The sequence below is a fragment of the Phasianus colchicus genome, chromosome 16 (genome assembly GCF_987193195.1).
Source record: "Phasianus colchicus chromosome 16, bPhaCol1.hap1.1, whole genome shotgun sequence".
In the NCBI taxonomy this organism is placed as follows: Eukaryota; Metazoa; Chordata; class Aves; order Galliformes; family Phasianidae; genus Phasianus; species Phasianus colchicus.
Window position 1 is genome coordinate 13291394 of NC_143451.1, and position 5515 is coordinate 13296908.

Consider the following 5515-nt stretch of genomic DNA (forward strand, 5'->3'; position numbering starts at 1 on the left):
GTGTATTTGTACCCACAGGAAGGAGCTGTAGAGACAAGCAAAAAAATGGGGCTACTTTGGTGGCTTACAGCAAGACAAACACCCTAACAAACAGCACTGCTTGTGGAGGGAGGCGGTCCATTCAGTGGTGTGGGAGCAGGCTCTGGTCATCAGATGGGTGCAAGAGAAACACAGCAAGAGAGAAGGGTGAGAGAGTAGTGGAGAAAGGAGAAGGAGAAAGCAAAATGAAAGAGAACACAAGAAAAAAAAAAAAGAGAGAGAAAGAAAGAAAAGGGGTAGAAAAGAAAAAGAGAAAGGAAAAGAAAAAGAAAAAAAAAAAAAAAGGAAAAAAAAAGACCAAAGAGAGAGAAACCCCCTTCTGTAAGCTCTAAACTTGCCTCTTTATCTCCCTAATCTGTATTTCCCCCCAAAAGCCTCTTTCTGTACAGGATGAAAGCAGATTTCTCCTCTTTATTTTCGTTTTCTGTGTCCTTTAGGAAGGCATTTGCTCGAGACTAATTGAATTTTCTGCCTGTGAAGAGAAAGACACGACACAGAGTGAGTTAAAGTCCGACACCAGGACAGGGCTCAGGAGCCGTGTTAACTGGTGTGGGGGACAGCCCCTCACTTAACAAAAGTGTTTGATTCTGTCCCCTCTTGTTAAGAGAGGGCGGAAGGAGGGGATATTTATTCTGTTCCTTTCTCAAGGTTTTTCCTTTCGGGTCACAAAGTGCCCCCCACGCTCCCACCCACCCCCTCCTCCTCCTCTGCCCGCTTTTGTGGCAGCAGCAGCTGGTGGGTTGCAAAGGGGACAGGCTTTGTCTTTTGACACACTCAAACATTTCTGCGCAGAGCTGGGGAAACCTTTCCCTTCTCCACCTCTCGTGTTTCCTGGTGAGGAGGAGGGAGCGAGGCGTTAAGGCGATACTTGGGGATGAAGCGGCACAAAAAAAGCAGAGCTGGGGTTGTGAGAGCAGATGGTCATGGTGCTGGGAAGGGTGGGATGGCCCCAAGTGCCGGAGGTTTGTGTCCAGTGCCCAGCTGGAGGGGGAAGGGAGCGTGAGAGAAGAGCGCAGAGGCTGTGAGCAGCTCCAATAGAGACCTCTTCTTTCCCCTGGTCACCTGGGGACAGGCCATGGTTATTCTTCCAGCCATGACATGTGGTAGATTTGCTTGGTTGCTGCTACAAGTCCATAAGAAGAGCTCCTTCTGCACAGCTCCCTCACAACCTCCCCAGAGGATGTGCAAGACCTTAAGTCCCTCCACGCTTCCTCCAGGGATGAAGATCAGGGCTGGCTGCCTTTGACACCAGGATGCAAGGCATCAAAAGTGTCACAGTGGCACCTAATGGGGCTGGCTGGGACCAGGATCCCCATAGACATCGGCAGAAACTGGGGCTTGATCCTGAGCCCACCACAAAGTGGCTGGCACAACCCACCTGCATCCATGCTATCCAGTGCAGGTTCACAGCCTGGGAATGGCCCCAGTGCTTTGTCCTCAGCCAAAGCCAGAAAGTTAAAGCCCAGCTTTCTGAGGAGCTCACAGCCTGCATTCAAGATTAAATGTCTCTTCTGCCTTCCCCGTGACCAAGCACTTGCCACGAGAGCCCCAGTCCTCACTCTGGAACAAGAGTGCCTATCTTCATTGGAGAGAATCAAGTCCTCTCAGCCTCATTCCTGCCCTTGGGCAGCTACCGCCTGTGCCAGAAGATCCCCATCTCTAGAAACACAGGGACGGTCCTTGTCTGGCCTCACAAATTGCAGCCAGTGGCCTGCTAAAAGCCCATTTAACTCTTCCTTATATTGGTGCAAGCTTCAAGGGGCGGACAGTGGAATAAATCCAGTACAGGATGAGTGAGAACAGAGATGTTGGGTTTCAGCCTTTGAGTGGCACCAGATATCTACCTGAAGTTTGGGAAATGTTTGCTTCCACATGAGCTTTCAGGAGAGTCTTCATGAGTGGAAAATAGATGGATAGCATTTGTTATCCAAATGGTCTTATTTTGATGGAGGCTCTTGTGCAAAGCCACTTCTTAGGCTGTTCTAATTGCTTTGCAATAGACCAGAGATAAATATTTATCAAACAGCTGCATCAGGAAACCGCATTTCAGAGAACCTGCATGGGGCCTTGTGTCTCGGGAAGGATGAGTCTGAGTGGTTTCACCCCATTGACCTGCCAGGCTTCCTGCTCACATGAGCCAGAGCTTCCCTGTGCCCAGCCCACAGCATTGCCTGGGGTCAACCACACAGAGCCAGTGCCTGGAGTCAACCACACAGCTCTTCATGCCCCAGATCCTCCATTGCCCTGGGCCCATTGACTCAGTGTTTTCTGACACCTTTCCTTCCTCTGACTTCATGGCTCTGCTTGCTTTCTATTAAAAACCTCAGAGATGTGGCTCCCTCTGGGAGCCTGAGCACTAAAAGAGGCCCACATGCAAATATTTACCAGGCTATTATTAGTGCGGATGCATCCAACCAGATGGCAGCAGATCTAGGTCTTGCTGTGCACAACTGGCTCCTCAGCAGAACCAGGCAGGGACAGAGCTCCAGGATCTCCTGTGGTCCCAAAACACCACACCAAGGAAGCAGGGCATGTGGGATGAGGGCTTCTCCAGCATCTTGCCCATGGCACGTGGCCATTCATCTAAAAAGAGAGGAAGTTACGCTTGCAACCAAATGCTAAGGTTCATGGGTTGTCAGCACATGGGTGTGCCCATGTGAACCCGGGCCCCCACTCCAGGTTCAGCTCCACTTTTGCCTCGACTTTAATGCACTGTGTGCTGACCACAGCTGGGAAGTACAGAATCCCTGCACTAAGGCTGATGTCAGCACTAAGCATGATCCGTAGCAAACAGGACCAGAATTTCCTCTGCTGCACAGTTAATGCCCATCCTCTAAAAGAGCTTCCCCAAACCTCTTGAGCTTGAAATGCCCAAGGAGATTATTTTAATGCCAAGAACAAGCCAGCTGAAATGCCGGCATAAACTTCAGATGTCTGACGTTCCCTTTTAATTGGGAGCGGGTGCTTTCTTGACTCATGCAAAGGGTATGCTATTTTTATTGTGAGCTGACTTCAGATCACAGCCTCCTTATGTTAAACTCTGCACACACATCTAATGAAAACCAGGCCCTGCCTAAATGCCCAGCAGAGATTCAGGATGAGAGCTCCAAAGCATCTCACCCATGGGCTTTGAGAGGTTGCCTGGCAGGGTCTGTTTTTTCCATCCTCACTCATGTTGTAGAAGTTAAATATTTACTGGTGCTACTAAATATTTATGCTAAGTTACTCGTCCTGCAGGGAGCCATCCCATCGCGAGCTCCCAGAGGTCTGTATCCAACTGGCTCACATGCCTGCACCCGGCTCTGTTCTGCTGACAGCTCTTTGAGTGACTTCTTTAAGGGGAGAGACACTGGTCAAGTCCTTGAGAAAGGTGTGGATTGCTCTTTACTGTTCTTCACCCCGTGGTTTTGTGATGACACCTTGTCCCAGTGTGTGGGGAGCGGGAGGAAGATGTAAAGTCAAATCTGCCCTTGGTTCCTCCATCCTCTGTGAGGGCAGCAGGACCCTAACCCACAGCACACGAGAAGACCTGCCACCAGCACAGTAAGAGCAGCAAACCCATTGCAATGTCATACCCTGCTGCTCAGCAACACACTCACACACACATCTCACAGAAGAAGCCCCATACCCAGGAATAGCCCCAGGCTGCACTGCTCCATCCCACCCCGTGCCGAGTGAGTTAATGCTGCTGCTCTGCTCCGCTGGAACAGGGCCAAAGGAAAAAGGGCTCCACCGCTTCCCCGTCCGCCTGGAAAACAGGCCGGCTGTTTGCTTGGGAGGAATGGCAGCACGAGGCTGTTTATTCTGGGCCAGTTTCAGCAGCACTTCATGCTTCCAGCTCGCTGGGACCACAGAGGGCACAGCCTGCCCAGGGAGCTGGGTGCTCACCCTGCCATACAGGGTCTCTCCAGGTGCAACTCTGCCCTTCCTGTCCCCATCCCCTTCCTCCCCTCCCGGTGCTGGGGTCACCCTTTCCTGCCTGGCACACAGCTGGCCCCAGGGCTGGATGCTGTCGCCAGACACTGCACCCCATCCTGCTCCCTGACATCCCGTTATCACCTCCACACAATATTGATCAGAAAAAGCACGCATGCTAGAGGAGAAGAAAAGAAAGAAAGAAAAAGGAAGGAGGAAAGAAGCCAGCCCTTGGCTCAAGCATGCTGAAGGGACAAAGGCAGCGACAGCACACATGGACTTGGCTGCCTTCCTCGCCAGCTCTTTTCCCAGTGGAGCGATAAGAGACGGGCTGAGCGCTATCGCCAGCAGAGCGGGTCCCGGCAGCTCGGCCGAAGGGCACTGTATGCTCCACAGGGACATAGTTCTGAAATAAAGTCATTCTGGTGCTCCTCCAGCCACGCCGTCCCCTGACAGCCTCCTGCAAACATCACTGCCACCCCCACAGTCAAAATAAAGCTGACCTGGTGAGGGCATGTCTGACAGATGTCCCACACCTCGTCCTCAGGCTGCAGTGCTTTTGGTGCCCACTCCTTCCTGTCCTCTCTATTTTCTTTCTTCTCTCCACATTGCTGCTCTGAAGCCACCTTCCTCATGGAGTATATCCACATGCACTCAACCAGTAGGAATACACCAGTTGGTTTCATACACTGTGAATGGAACTTAGCTCACCTTGAGCATAGAATTGGTGTTCTTGGCCCAAAATATGGCTGGTGGTGGAGATCGGCAGCACAGAGGCTTGTTCTGAGCCTGCTCCTCAGCCAGATCTATGGGTTTCAGTCACCAGGACAAAGAGGGCACTTTCAAGCACGTGAGCCGTGGACATGAGATAGTAAATGAACTTGCTCTAGACAAACCAGCTCACAGGAAATTAAGATTGAGAGAGTTTGCACCCCAGGAGGCACAGTCATGAAGCCATCCTGCAGAGCTTTCAAAGCTTCCCTTGCTACCCCTAACCCATCCCACAGCCCCCTCTGTTCCAGCCCCATCCTGTGCCAGAACTCCTGGCAGCAAACAGGATCCCAAGACCATCATCTACCCCAAAATAATATTGTCAAACCTGCATCCCTAGACAATTGTGACTCAAGATCCTCAGGGAACGGCCTCTAAATCAGGAGGCTCTGCACATCACCACTTTTCTATCTCAGTCTCTGGCACAGGAAACATGTACAACCAGCACACTCCCTGAGTACTACTTTCCCCCATCCCCTACTTGCTTCTTCCTGACCATAACAAGTTAAAAATCAGGTGGCTACTACAGGTGCTGACAGTCATTCTCACTATCCTCTCATCAGGACTAAATTAGCAACCCTGAGGACGTCCTGATAACAGCACCAGCTGAGAAAAGCAGCAATAATAAATGCAAAGCAATTCCTCCATGACACTGTGTGGGGTTTGAGGTGTGCTGGTACTAAGGGGCTGTTCTACCGAAGGGCCACACCAGGGGTGCTCAGCATCCCATAAAACCCCCCCCAAGAAACTGGCATCAGTAACTGGAACTCCTTAGGTGGGCCTGAGAGCT

At 51.3% G+C, this 5515-nt stretch overlaps 1 long non-coding RNA gene across 1 annotated transcript; it reads right to left on the reverse strand.

Moving 5' to 3' along the window:
- Positions 1–333: 333 nt before the first annotated feature.
- LOC149915774 (uncharacterized) lies at positions 334–5190 on the reverse strand. The gene is made up of 3 exons (XR_016471695.1): positions 5054–5190; positions 2425–2622; positions 334–511 (listed from the first exon to the last, which is right to left on the reverse strand). It is a non-coding gene; the product is annotated as an uncharacterized LOC149915774 (long non-coding RNA).
- Between the last annotated feature and the right edge of the window lie 325 nt (positions 5191–5515).